This window comes from Microtus oregoni, unplaced genomic scaffold (assembly GCF_018167655.1).
Source record: "Microtus oregoni isolate MIOR12 unplaced genomic scaffold, Mior012 000064F_ref0000363, whole genome shotgun sequence".
Lineage (NCBI taxonomy): Eukaryota > Metazoa > Chordata > Mammalia > Rodentia > Cricetidae > Microtus > Microtus oregoni.
Window position 1 is genome coordinate 2,253,521 of NW_024543874.1, and position 15,339 is coordinate 2,268,859.

General features: G+C 42.1%; 1 protein-coding gene across 3 annotated transcripts in view; it reads right to left on the reverse strand.

Annotated features, from left to right (window-relative positions):
- The window catches only part of Pals2 (protein associated with LIN7 2, MAGUK family member), a 99,627-nt gene extending 85,707 nt beyond the window's left edge, over window positions 1-13,920 (reverse strand). The window contains exon 1 of one of the 3 annotated variants that reach the window (XM_041640546.1): window positions 13,709-13,920. The gene's annotated coding sequence lies outside the window, so the exon portion shown is untranslated. Of the gene's footprint in view, window positions 1-13,284; window positions 13,305-13,698 lie in introns of those variants that run through there. The other 2 variants (XM_041640545.1, XM_041640547.1) reach the window with 2 other exon arrangements.
- Window positions 13,921-15,339: the final 1,419 nt, after the last annotated feature.

Genomic DNA, 15,339 nt, shown 5'->3' on the forward strand with positions numbered 1-15,339 from the left:
GACAAGTGCATTAAAAAAGCTAACACAGTGTTGGAGAGATGGCTCAGTGATTAAGGGCTTCTTCCAAGAAGAGAACCTGGGTTCCACTCAACACCCACATGAAGACACACAATGTCTGTCACTCTAGTTCTATTGGATCCAACACCCTTTTTTGTTCTCTAGAGACACCAGGGACATACATGGTACACAGGCATCATCATACGGCAAATACTCATAAGCATAAAATAATAAATTAAAAGCACAAAGTGCACTTCTGCAAGAGTAAAAAAAAAATCACACTCAGGATTTGAATATAAAAGTGATCTCTCCAGACCTAAACTTGGAAAAGTGTTTTTTGTTTTTTGCTTTTGTTTTTTTTCGAGACAGGGTTTCTCTGTAGCTTTGGAGCCTGTCCTGGCACCAGGCTGGCCTTGAACTCACAGAGATCTGCCTGCCTCTGCCTCCCAAGTGCTGGGATTAAAGGCATGCGCCATCACCACCCGGCTTAAACTTGGAAAAGTGTATACAAAATAAGTGAGATTAGCAGAAGAATCCACTTTCAAAGAGGGCTATAAAACATTAGAAATAATTATATATCACAAATACCTTAAGATAATCCCTTATAAACCTTGGGGAGATGACCCAGTTGGCAATGCCTTTGCCACACAATTATGATAACCTGAGTTCAGACACCCAACACTCACTCAAAGGAAAAAATAAAGCTGGGCAGGGCATGGTGGGACTGAAACCCTAGCATGAGTAATGTATGGGCAAGAGGACTTCTCATCCTGCCTGCCAGCCTGTTCAGCAACATTGTTAAGTTCTAGGTCCAGCAAGAGGCTTCCCGTCTCAGAAGACAGGTGGCAAGCCCTAAATAAAGACTTCTGATGTTGACCTGCAGCCTCCATGAACATGTGCACAAGCATGTGCATGCACGCACACACATACACACACACCCCTGCCATCACCACAAAGATGAAGCACAGGGTAGAAGCACAATAAAGAAAATCCATGGTCCTGTAAACCCTAGGAAAGGTCAACATCTGGCCAAGTTTGAAGAAAAGTTAAGGGAGTAATAGAGATCTCCAAAAATGCCCAGAAAAGAACCTGCCTGTGAATGAGACACAAGTCACAGTGTTTAGCACCCACTGGCTTCAATCTTCTAATCCTTTTGCCTCCATTTCCTGGATTACAGATGAATTCAAAGCAGCACTGCCTTTGGGGCTGGGTAGATGTTATGTATGTATGTGTGTGGAATGCTACCTTGTGAATCAATTCAGTAACAGCCCTGGCCTCTACTCACTAGACAAAAGTACTATTCTCCACTTGAAATAAAAACCAAAAATGTCTTTGAATAGCACAGAATGTTTCACTGGGAGAAACTGTACCTGTGAAGAGTTATCCCTATAGTCCAAGTAATACTAACGCACACTATGCTAACAGGGTTTAGTGTTTTTCTTGTCTTTTTTTTTTTTTTTGGTTTTCAAGACAGGGTTTACTCTGTAAGCAGTCCTGTCTGTCCTAGAGCTCACTTTGCAGAACAGGCTGGCCTCAAACTCACAGAGATCCACCTGCCTCTGCCTCCTGAGTACTGGGATTAAACCAAGTGCTGGGATTAATGGTGTACACCACCACCACCCAGGTTTTAGTGTTTCTTTAATCAAAGAGCATTTCAATGTTCACCTAGTAAATACCTGACAATAATTCTGTATTAAAGATATAAGCTGGGCAGTGGTGGCATATGCCTTTAGTTCAAGCATTTGGAAGACCGAGAGTCAGGCAGATCTCTGTAACTTCCCTCTAGTGTGAGTTTCAGTATAGCCAGGGCTACAAATGGAAACTGTCTTGAAAAACAAACCAAAACAAACAAAGAAACCAAAGCATACTATGGCTGCAAAATACAACTACTGTGTTTCTCCTTTACGTAATCAAGAAAATGAAGTCAGAGAGGAAGACCCACGAGCAAAATTAAAGGTGAAAGGTGAGGTACACAAATCTCCCCTTTCCCCCTAATTCCAAGTAGAATACACATGTCATTGCTATGGATTTTAAATACTGTTTTTAATATTCTGTGATCAATATATTATCATATTCCTTCCTTAGTATTTTGGTATTTTTATTTTTCAGGAGAAGGGGTAGGACACAGGGCCTCATTCTGTAGCACATGCTGTCCTAGGATTCTCTAGTCTTTCTAATTTTTGTAGTTCTCCCACACACTTTCCCACGCCTTACGTTACAAAACCCATACATCTCATCTATCACAATTACTGTTATGTCCTTCCACTGAGCTTAGTATGTCATGCAGAGATAAATAAAATACTACTTTGTGGTTTATACTTAACTAGATGGTCTCAAAAAAAAGTTGTCATTCTTTAACAGTCAAATACAGTTAAGCATACTAAAACCTAGAGAATATAAGAATTTATTTTATAAAGAGGACAAAGGCTGAGAGTGTAGATCAGTGGTAGGTCGTGTGTCCAGCATGTTAGGTCCTGCATCTGCTTCCCAACATACACATATGACCTAAAATAAGTTTTAAAACAAGATCTGGGGGAAAAGACAAGCTTTCTGGGCAAAAACCCAGAGACATGCTGCACAAGAATCTTCTGAAAAGTTCATGTGTACCCTAAGCCATCGAGCTTGTTGTGGAGGATTCACTCATCCCTGAGTTTATTCCTTACTCCTGACTCTGTCACTCACCACTGTCTTATGACTACCAGCTTCTTTCTGACTGTAACTGACTCAGCACAAGGCTATCACACACCTCACTTGGAAATAGTTTAATGGCCATGATCCATGAGAAAAAAATCCTGCTTTTTTTGGGGGGTGAGGGGGAAGGATATTTAAATTTCTCTTCTGATAATCTAGTCTTTTCATGTACATAACCTAATTTCTTCTTTTCTTTAACATACAAATTTGTTCTAACCATTGCCTTGATCTTTCCTATCTTATTTGCATAACTACACACCTTATTTCTAAATTATTTCACTCATGTTACTTCATTCCATGGAAGGCTGTTGTCCTCATGGTTACCAATTTTTAAACAATTTATGGTCATCTCTTGTTTGGGTCAAATCAATTTTAGTCTTCAAACTCATCTCAAAATTAACTCAACCAAACACAGCAAGTTTCTACCCACAGGTGAAATTTCTTTCTTTTATTTTTAAACTTTATTTTTAAATAATTAAAATTATATTCATTTATTAAGGCTGGGTATCTGGACGTCAGAGGACAACTTATCAGAGTCATTTCTCTCCATCTACCTTGTGGGTCCTAGGGACCAGACACGGGTTGTCAGGTTTGGAGGCAGGTGTTTTTACCAGCTGAGCCATTTCGCTGGCTCTTCTAGCTCAATTTACTGTTGCTATAAAAAACAAACAGCCGGGCAGTGGTGGTGCACGCCTTTAATCCCAGCACTCAGGAGGCAGAAGCAGGTGGATCTCTGTGAGTTTGAGGCCAGCCTGATCTACAAGAGCTAGTCCCAGGACAGGCTCAAAAACTGTCTTGAAAAACCAAAAAACCAAAACCAAAACCAACCAAACAAAAAACCTGACCAAAACTAACTTGAGGAAGAAAAGGTTTATTTCATTTTACAACTTCCCGGTCAAAATTAATCACTAAGGGGAGTCAAGGCAAGAAGGAATGCAAGACAGGATCCTGGAGGCAGGAAATGAAACAGAAATCGTGGAGAAATGTTGATTACTGGCTTAATTTCCAAGGCTTGCTCAGTTTGTCACTTTATACAACCCAGGATCACCTGCCCAAGGGCAGCACCATCCCCAGTGGGTTGGGCATTCCTACATCAATCACTAATAAAGAAAATAACCCAATGATTTGCCTACAGGCCAATCTGATGGAGGCGTTTCCTCAACTTAGGTTCCCTCTTCCTCAATGATTCTTAACTTGTGTCGAGTTGACAAAAAAAATAACCATACTGATCAATGAATCATTTTAGAACTTACTGTGGTGCTTCACAGTAGCAATGCTACTTATTGTCTAAGTTTTCCTAATATGGTTTTTAAAAATATAAGCATAGCCTATGTTCAAGGAATGCTGCTTGGCTGGGTAAAACAAAGTTTATTTCCTCAAACTATATAATGGAATCTTATTGTGTGTGTATATTTGAAGCTTCTAGAATATACATAAGATTTACTTCCAAGTGAAAATTTCTACTGAAAAGCAATTTAGAAACATATGGGAAAGGGAAGCAGACTTAGATGATAAAAGAAACAAAAACAGCAGAGTAGGAGTAGGAAATATTGCCAGTGCACACCCTTAGAAGAGATAACAGAAGTAAAGACAGCAGACAGGTGAGAAGAACAAAAAACAGCCAAGTGAGTGTTTCACTGCTGTGTTCTTATTAATCCTGGCATGACACTCTCATGAGTGGCCACACACTATAAATACCTGCTAGGCTACAGCAAGCTAGCAAAAGGGAAAGGTTGCTAAAAGCTTCCCCCCTCAAACATCTGAGCTGTACTAGCTGTAGGACAGTAGGGGAGTCAGTAGTTCTTAAAAGAATATTTAAAAAGTTCCAAAAAACTCCAAAGTTTCTCTCAAGAAAGCAGTGGTTCAAGTTGTAATTAATTGTATATTATCTGGAATTTCCAAATTAAGTAGCATAAACTGTTGATAATAAGGCTCTATTAATACTCTAACTGGGAGAACATTAAAATGTTCTAAGGACTTTTATGGGTTCATTTATAACTTCAGTTTCTTTAACCTTGTTTACCCTACAAAGTCAAATTCTGTCATAAAAAAAAATTCTCTGCTTTGAGGTTTTCAAGAACTCAATGCTGATGATTTGTGAAGGCATACTACAAGTAGGTTGCCCAAGAAACCATCTTAAATGGTTTCATTTTTTTTCGTTTATTCTTGTTTCAAAAGAGTGCTGGTTTTTAAAAAGAAAATTAAAAACTAATGGTATAAAAATCAGGATGATAATTTATTTCCAAAATAGGCAACCTCAATGCTTTAAAGTTCACTTAACTATTCTAAGATTCTTAGACCAAAGTGCTAGTTAGAATAATAAAAGATGAGAATACAATTTTACTTATAAAACCAAAGTTAAAATGTACACAAACAGAAAACATACGTGCATATGGCCATACATAATAAATTCATTTGAAGATGGTCATCTTCATTTGAAATGCTAAAGAACTCCCCTTATGTGGTAATGAACTACTAGAGATCTATTAGAAGTAAATACTGTTTGTACCATACAGACTTTTAGCAGAAAAATGAGAAAAAATTGGGGATTCTGTCAATTTTATAAAATCTTCAGGTTGGAAGGAGCTTGAGTTCACCTATTAAACTCTGTCAGTCAGTATTTGATTGATCTTTGTAAATACACTGAAAAGTCAGATGAAAATTAGACATTAACTAGTCAACAGTACATAATTTAAATAAATATTCATTTAAGATTATTTAGATCTATATTGTAGGAAGACAAAAACTATAACACAAGAAAAGGGAACTTCCCTAAAAATATATTAGGTATTGGGTGTGTGCATAGCACACTGTACCACGTAGTAAGAGAAAGAATTTCCTGAATTACATTTATTAAATATCTAAAATATGTTAGCTTATTTATATTAATCAATTAAAATCACAGCCAGTATGGCCGCGCATACCTATAATCTAAGAACTGAGGCATGATGATCACTAAGTCCACACCAACTTGAGGTTACAGAGAAAGACCCTTTCTTCAAAAAACTCTCTGAAACACGTCTACCAGCAAACTTACTGTTTTGACTGGATAGAGTTTCATAATCTGAACAATATAAAAGAGCAACAGAAAAGCTGAGGCTACGACCCAGTCCTAAATCCCATACCATTCTGAAAAAGAAAAGGGTCCTCATCTTAAAGAACCATGTGGTTTAAACTAAGAACCTGAGAGAGCGGGTGGTGGTGGCTCACGTCTTTAATCCCAGCATTCAGGAAGCAGAGGCAGGTGAATCTCTGTGATTTCAAGGCCAGCCTGGTCTACGAGAGCTAGTTCCAGGACAGGCACCAAAATCCTACCTAGGATAAAAAAAGAAAAAGAAAAAAAAAGAAAGAAAAGAACCTATGAGAACATTATTTTGTGAGTAAATACACTTTTAAATAGTATTCGTTATGGTTAATGAAAACAAATAAATGTTTCTCTTATGAAAAAAGTATCTGAAGCATGAAACTCATGTTCATAAATCATGCATTCAATAGCTTATAAACTCTATCACTGTAGTATTGTCATAATTAGCTTCAGCTGTCAACTTCACACAAACTTAAAAGTCACCTATGTAGAAGGTACCACAACTGAAGAATTGCCTAGGTTAGAGTGGACTATGGTCCTATCTGTGAGGCTTTTTCTTCATTACTAATTGATGCAGGAGGGAACAGACCACTGTGAGAGGAGCCATTCCTAGGTCTAAGGCTAAGAAAGCTAATTGAGCAAAGTTGTAAGCAACTCCTTTCTGCTTCAAGTTCCTGCATGGCTACTGTAAACTATAAGCTAAAATGAGGCATTTCCTCCCCAAGTTGCTTTTGGTCATGTTGTTTATTACAACAATTGAAAGCCAAGTAGGACAAGCACTAAACAAAATTTCCCAGAACATTCAAGAATTTCTAAAAAGTATATAGCATTAGCCATTTTCATATCACTTAGTTAAAAGCTATGAAAACAAGCTGCATCTGGAAATAAGATCTTAAAGCACAGTACTTTCTTTATGTATGTCATATTAAATTTGATATGAAGTATGGTATTATAAATATGTTTATATGAAAACCAAGTTCAATGACTTGGAAAGACCCAAAGAAACTAAGTGACAAAACAAAGTAAGATTAACTACCATAAACAAGGGCGGGAAAGACGTGCAAACTGAGACATCACCACACTCGGGATCACTGCCACCACTAAGCTAACTTCTCAGCGATAGTGCACCAGAAGAGCGAGGAGCCAGAGCTCCTGGCAAAAGACACATTTCCAAGACCACACACTGACATGGACTCTATTTTAAGTAGCAACAGATTAGTTATGATACTGGTCAATCAGTTTTTTGTAACTCAAATCAATAAACGAACACACACTATCACTACATAGCCCGGGCTGGCCTAGAAATTGTTATATAGCTTAACAACGGTCCAACCTGTCATTCTCCTGCCTCTGCATCCTCAGTACTGGAATTCAGGTGTGCACCACCACACCTGGTCAATAGATGCTGTAAGACTAGTGTCTATCAACCCCATGCTGCTGGCATTCTGGTACTGTTTCTTCCTTTTCAGGGCTGTCCTGGTACTCTTGGAAGCACCCCTCACTGAGATTCCAGTCACTGGTAGCAACTCCTCTCATCTGTGACAGTGAAATGCTCCTAAGGATAGTGTCAGCAAAATCATCGCTGGTTAATAAATACTACTTTACAGAAGGAGAATGGGACAAAAAAAAAAATCTTAGCCTTTCTCCCTTTTCTGAACTAAATAGTAATCTGAGAGGCTGGACAAAGGTCTCCCCAAAGGAATCTGTCTTAATCTCTGGAAACTGAACATTACCTTACCAAGGAAAAAAATTAAAAATTGTCATTATATTAAATAAGGATCTTGTGAGGGCAGATGAGAGTGGGGGTCAGAAAAGGAAGGAAGAAAAAAATGGGGAGTACAGAGCTAAGAGATTTGAAAGACTGGCTTTCAAAGGTGAGAATAACGCAGTCACAAACTAAGGAGTGCCCATGAGAAACTGAGAGGAACAACAAAGGAATTCTCTAGATTCCCCAACAGGAACAGCCTAATGACACCTTGACCTGACCTGGGCCCAATAGTAATGATTTCAAGCATCTGGTGTTCAGAACTGCAAAAAAATAAATTTCTGATTTTTGTTCATAAGTCAGTGTGCCAATTTGTTGCAGCAGCCAAGAAAAATTAAGAAAATGTGGAGGACTGGGCAGTGGTGACACACATCTTTAATCCCAGCACTCAGGAGGCAGAGGAAGGCGGATCTCGGTGAGTACAAGGCCAGCCTGATCTACAAGAGCTAGTTCCAGGGGGCTGGAGAGATGGCTCAGCAGTTAAGAGCATTGCTTGCTCTTCCAAAGGTCCTGAGTTCAATTCCCAGCAACCACTGGGAGATGGTGGCTCACAACCATCTGTGGTGGGGTCTGGTGCCCTCTTCTGGCCTGCAGGCATACACAGAACATTGTATACATAATAAATATTTAAATAATAATAATAATAATAATAATAATAATAATAATAATAAAAGAGCTAGTTCCAGGACAGCCACCAAAGCTATAGAGAAACCCTGTCTAGAAAAAAAAATCTGGAAAGATTTTAAAATCTGATGTTAAGCTTGCAATTAGTAAATGACATCATGTATAAAAAGCATTTAGCACAGTTCTTGAACTCTGTAAGCAAGTGGGTGGGGGACATTCAAGGCTCCTAAGAATAAAAACACATAAACCAGTTACACAAGTTATATGTTACAATTTGTCTTGAATGAAAGAAAAAATGTGGATGAGGTCAAGGACAGTTTCTTGAGGAAGGAAAGCCTGGAACCTTATTATCAGAGATTTAGACAGCAAAAGAGAGAAGAAATGGTTGTGAGCAGAGAAATCAGTGAGACGCGTGCAGTACAGTACAGACCTGGCTAATGTGGTGGAGGACAGACCAAGTGCTAAAGTCATGTACATAACACAGAACACACTCTCACACCACACAAAACCTGTTAAATGACTTGTTAAATATTCCACAGGATGTATTAATTAATACTCAAGCTGTGACTCTTAGGGGCTTTTGCCAATACATACATGCTAAAGTTAAAAATCCTTTACTATAGGGAACTGCAAAGGCCAGGTGCTTACACAAAGAACACAGTGTACCAGTCACTCTACAGCAAAAGGACTTACTAAACAAAACCTCATACACCAAATGTCCTTAAACACTTAATTAAATCTACTTAGCATTTCCCAAGATGAAGGCCCTCTGAAATCTACCAGTCTCTAAAACCTCTCATTGTCCCTTTTCCCTAAGCACATGGCCCACCCAGTCAGTCAAGCTCCTCACAGTCTCACAAACTTCCTAAGTATTTCACACATCTGCAGCTGTCCAGCCCACCTTTCAATAACAGCTCTCCTACTCAACTAAGATCTATAGTCTACAGAACAAAGGAACCACAAAAACCACCAGTTCACACAATATAATTAACATAAACTTTTTTTGAAACTTTGGGCTCACTTGTTTTTCTGTTGTTGTTTTTTTGTTTTTTGAGACAGGGTTTCTCTAAGCAGCCAGCCCTCCCTGACTGGCCTTGAACTCAGAGATCAACATCTATTACCGCCACCTCCCATCCCCCCACACACACCACTGCCTCTCTAGTGCTGAGATTAAAGGTGCTCACTTGTTTTACAAACATCTTAAATACATTTTCAAGTGACACTAAGTTTACAAGATTTCTTCCGACAGCACCAAATTACTTCTGTTTTTATATAAAGGTAATAAACTTAGCTCCCCTCAAGTCTTCCAGGTCTCAGGATAAAGATGAGACAGCACTTACTAGTGACCACCTTTTTTTTTGGAGTGTGGAAGGAAAGAGAAACCCAGTTTGCTGAGCTTCCTGAGTGGACCCAGAGAGCAGCAATGCAAGTTCGAGCTCAGATAAGGAAGCTGCATGTTAGCTCTGTAATTCCCATAAGCTTCTGCGTGCACTGATGCACATTTCCAGCTTTCTTAAATTTATTCTCCAGCATTCATCTTAACGATGTTCAGAATTTCTGCTAGATCTAATTTTATTAATTTATACTTCCATAACAACGTGAGAAAACTTGCTAAGTTCCAAAGAACTTCTTTGGTCTGTGAATGTACTAGATAAAAACGGTACATAATAAGATGGTTTTCCCCTTAGGTTTGATTTAGTCTTTAAGCAGGGTCTCAACTGTATAGCTTTGGCTGCCTCAGCTTCCTTTCAGTGCTAGTTACAGACACGTGCTACCATACCCAATATTCAGTCTTAGTTTATATTTGTATTCTGTATGAAGTTGAAAGTCTTAACATATGCACAATATAATTTGAATTTCTGTTTTGAGACTCTGTCCACGCCCTCTGCCTACTTGGGGTTAATCTCTTGCGTAGTGGTTAGTAAGTATTCTTTACAGATTTAGGAAGTTAATCTTTTGTCTTCAGTACAATTTGCAACTATTTCTCCAGTTTCTTCATTATCATCATGCCATTTTTATTATTTCATGCCATATTGATTCTTCTACACATATATCTTTCTTAAACTGTAAAGCCCTCTCATTCTTTTGTATATCCTTAAAAGAATGTTTTTTTATACATCTTTAGAAATGAAGATCAAATTAAAAAGAAAAGATAAAACTGCTTCAGGAATGACTGAGCACAGACCTTATCATGGGGTGTCTACTGGGATTACACATGGTTACAATGTACAACCAAGTTATGATTACAACCAGTCTGTCAAACAGGAAATAACTCAGTACTGGCTGCTGTCTCCAGTTGCCTGCCCAGGTACTATAAAAATACAGAAGCTGCTGGTGGATATATTTTCTACTAGGAGGAAGAGAAAGTGCTCTTCTATATAGCCAGCAAAGAGCAAGCCACACGTAGTTCTAGAAACAAGGGGTTTGGTAAGAAACCTATCCAGAAACAAGGAGTGTAAAAGAAGATCATAAAAGCTAACTTCTCTCTAACCTGTTAAAAATGAATTTTATTTTATTTCCTGAGGTCACTTTCTAAAATGGCAACAACAAAGTTAAATATTATCAGAAAAGAGAATGCAGAAATCTGGCTTTATTACACTGGGTAAGAATAATCATAACTCCCCAGGACTCTGCCAGAAGACTGTCTTTCCTTCTGTAGGGAAATGAATGTAAATTTAACTACAAGGGATGTTTTGATACCTCCTCCTCCTCTAAAAGCATTCAAAAGGAGACCGATCTGCTTTAAAAGGCTTGGAATTAGTATACTTCAAACAGGAGTGATGATCTCTCCAGATCCTTCAAGACAACTAATATCTGTGTACATTAAACAAGTAATTAAACCTACACTACTTCTAAGAGTAATGCTGGTAAAATCTGATCTCTGAAAGCTAGAATGCATTCATGAATCTTTATGTTTCATGGTTATTTAGTTAGCCCATTTAACAGTAGTTCAAAAAGTACACTGTTAATAACAGTCTGTAAGGAGAAGTACTTTGTGAGTGGAGTGTGGGTTAAAGAAAAAGTCATTACACACTGAGATCAAGGTTCTGAATGCATCCTCCTCGGCACACTCTCTGGCAGCTTGGCAATATGCCCAGGGTGATTAGCAGCCAGTGCAAGCAGAGCAGGGATCCCGTTGAGAGGAACTGCAAAGGCTCCCCCAAGCGGTCACACACAAATTACAGTGAAGCATGGGGCAATCACTGCCACTGCTTTTGAAGTTAAAACTCAAAATACTCTAAGCAAAAATGATGCCTACAATTAGAGAGAAATGTAATCAAATACTAGTAGAGAGGTCTTCTTCCATGCTTTAAGATGCGATGTTTATGAACAGAGAATTACTTTTGGAAGAAAACCTAACAGTAAAATAAAACTACAATAATTTTCTAGGCATGATGATAGTATCTCAAATAGTTGATTACTTTTCAAGTCTGTTCAGCCTTCCCTAAATATCAGCATATCCTTTGTGAGTAACTACTATTTACTTGAAGGCAAGTTCTGGTACAAATGTAGTTATGTATCAAATGAAATACACTGAAAAGGGAATTTATCAGTGTTACTATATACCTAACTTAGAATTTACAGAAGTTCCTTTAAGCCGCCAGTCATCTGCACTGACTATAAATGACATAAAAATACAAATGGGTCTTCCTACCCGTCTCAGATTCTATTTTCTGGGTGTTTTAATCACCGAGTCTCCGACTAACATGAGTACTATACTGTTTGCAACTCTCTCAGCAATGATTTGTTAATGCTACCCACTTTTGATAAAGCTGAGATGTACAAAGCATTTAATTAAAACATCTGTTGTCTTCTGCTAATCATCCATTACTCAGTGGTATGGCAAATATTCACACAGGTAAGACGATTTTAAAACTTTATAAAACAGCTACCCTGAGTCTCATGATTGTCTTTCTCCCTTTTTGATTTCAATCTCAAGCTACAAGTGAAGGAGAGTGGAAGCAGCCTGGGTATTCTAACACAATTTCAGCATGAAATGAGCATCAGAAAAAAAGGGAACTGCTCCCTCAAATACTTAAGAAAATTATAAAAATCCAACATTTTTCTGGAAGAGAAAAAAAAAACAGGATTCTGTCTTATATAGCGCTATCAGACTTAACTCGAACAGCTTGATATTTTTACCTAGAAACTTTAAAAAAAATGAAGATTTCAATATTCCAAGGTAGAAATGGACCTCACTGACAAAATTTACAAAAGACATACACCCTCCTACTTAGCCTGTAGTCTCCATAGGACAAACAGAGCAATTCCAAGTGATACCATTTGTGCATTATGTAACCCTAATTTAGAATAAAAGAAACATGAGCCTTAAAAAGCAATACATTTAAATATATTAAGGCTTTAAGATATAAACGACCTCAAAAATCAAATAACCCCCAAAGTTACTGAGGTATAGAGTAGTAAGGCCTCTGAACACAAAACTATAACCCAGGCCTAGCAGTTTATCATAACTGCACAGCCTAATTCTGGTGCCTTGTTTGACCAGTGTACCAAAACTATCTCAGCCTCGGTAACGGTGTACTACCTCACCTAACAAAGGAGACATTTGTAAGTCGTGCCCCCCCCCCCCCGGCAAAAGAAGATGATCTGAAAGACTACACAGGAAGAAATCGCTGCTAAATCGTACTCCAAAAGAAGAGCAATTTAACGCATCCCGAATACTGTCAGCTATATTACAAGGAAACCATTCAGGAAGGCTAAAGTAAAATTCCAAGAATTCCCAGGGGCGTAGGAAAAGAGTAGATGCATGGCTAGTTTGACCTTAACCGGCTGCTTTTTGAGTAATGCAGAGAATTTTCTAAGCCTCTCACCGACAGCCTTCGAGGCTCTTCCTCACCGTCTCCCTCCTCCCCAACTACAGAAATGCCCGCCCTAGAAGAGGGGAGTTGAATGACTGTTATCTCGGGCTGCGATCCTAGGAACTGGTAGCTGGAAAATAAAGTCCCGACGAAGTGTCAAAAAAAAAAAAGTACCCCCGCAAGAATAATAACAAAATCCACCCCAACCAGTCCACAAGCTGTCACCGCGCTGTCGGATCTGCCATCTACGCCCCCCCAGGTCCGCTGCCCGGCCGGCACAGAAGGGAGGAAAAGGCAGGCACCTTTCTGCTTCCAGACAAATGTGCCCAGGCTCCGAGAGCACGCGCTGAGCGGCGACCGCCCCCGCAGAGGCGTGTGCTCGCCCACGGCCACTTTGGCCAAACAACTGGAAACCTCGTGGCTCAGAAGTGGCAGCCGGAGTTGCAACAAGCCGCCTCCCCGGGAATCTCCGGGCCCCCAAAGGTGTCAGTCAGAACCGCCCGCCCGCCCCGGTCCACGCTGAAGCGCCAGCGCCGCAGAGGGAGGCGGCCGGCCCCGCCCGGAAGGGGCGGCCCGCGGGGGCGCGTGGGGGCCAGGGGCGCCGGCAGGACACGCCGTGGCTCCCGCGCCCAGGTGGCAGGGGCGGGGCCCGCGTGGCGCCTCCGGGCTGGGCGCTCGAGCCGGCCGTTACCGCACCGCGTGGGGCCGCCACTCACCGGCTCGTACCTCGGCCGCCTCCGCGCCGCCGCTCCTCTCTTCAGCCGCGGGTGCCGCGCAGCCCCATCTACCGACTCGGGGCTCGCGGTCGGGCGGGCGGCTCCCGCCGTCCCCGCCGGCCTCGCCCTCCGCCCGGCTCCGAGCGCCGCCGCTGCCAGCCGGCCCGCGCGGCCAGCCTCTCTCAGCCGCTCCGCTCCCGCCGCCGCCGCCGCCGCCGGGGCGCGCTCCTCCTGGCCTCGCGCGTGCGCCGGACGCCGGGGAGCGCGCGGGCTCGTGCTCGCGGAGCCCCCCCACACACCGCGCACCCGGCCTGGCCCCGCCCCTCGGCCGTGGCCCCGCCGCCAGGTGCCGCCGCCAGAGGGCCCAGCGGCCGGGTCCCTTAGGGTCGCCCTGGCCGGGCGCGCGTCCGCCGCGGTCTGTGCGAGACGAGCGGGAACGGGCCGAGAGCTGCTCTGGCACAAAGGAGACGCGGGCGTCCTGGAGCCTGCGCCCGCTCCCCCTCTCACGCCCCTGGCTCGGAGGTGGACTTGGCGGGGGTCTGGGTTTTCTCCCAAAGGCCCACCCCGAGAGTTTGGCTCACACCCGACCAACGAAGGGCCACTAGCTCCGCTCAGAGCGCGGGGGCTCGGGCGAGATCCTGAAGCAGGCTGAACCAGACCCTCCCAAACATCTGGCCTTCCCAGACCTGGAAGGAGGCGGTGTGCGGTGCCTCCAGCCGCAACCCTGCGCGGAGTCGGGTGATGGTTGATGGGTGCCCTCTCAAAAAGTGACCTTTTGACAAGCGTGTAGCTTTAATTTTTCACCTGAAACGAACTGAGCAGTTCAATGTAGCAGCAGACGCTTCTGGCTAGAAACAGCCAGGCAGTGCGAGAGCTTCTCATGCCCGCGGAGATGAGTGCGAGCCCGAAGAAGCTGTCGTGTTCTCCCTAAAATTGAAGCAAGTATTACATGTTCTCTCAATGGAACAACACGTGTCCTCAGTGGATGCAGAAAGTGCAAGTGAAACTCTGTGACCATACATCCGGTGACTTTCCCTGTGTAGCCTCGCCTGCCTCTGAGCAGCGTGCACAGCCCCTCCACGAACTGGCAACAGAGAGATTCGGAGATGGACTTCCGAGACGAGATGCATTGTCTCCTTCGTGAGTGTAGCAGGCATGGAAAGGAGTAGGGGAAAGAACACTGACTCGCAGTATTAAGAGGGCCCCAGTAAGTTTTGTCTTTAGCGTCAACCAAGCATCAAAGATTAATTTGCTCTGCCATGAGGATCATTAATTTTGCAAACCAACATGTAGGGGGGACTTTGTAGAGCGTTAATTTAGAACCTTCTTTCCCAGAACAGCAAATCTGAGAATGGGAAATTGGAAGCAATTAAGAAAAGTGGAGTGTGCCAAGGAGCACGGAGTGACTTTGGGTAGGTATTATGGCCCCCCCCCCCGGAGGCTAAACCTGCCTGGTGAACTGTGCTGGAGTGAGCCAGAAGCCCAGTGGTTGGTAAGGCCTGGGCAAAAGGGCAGCGTGGTTGTCCTCTCAAGATGGCGTGGACTCTTCGGGTCTTCCTTACTTTTCTGGATGCTCAGTGACTCCTGCCTGCAGCACCCTACTCCAGACCAGTCAACTTTTACCTAGTCTCCCTTCTTTCC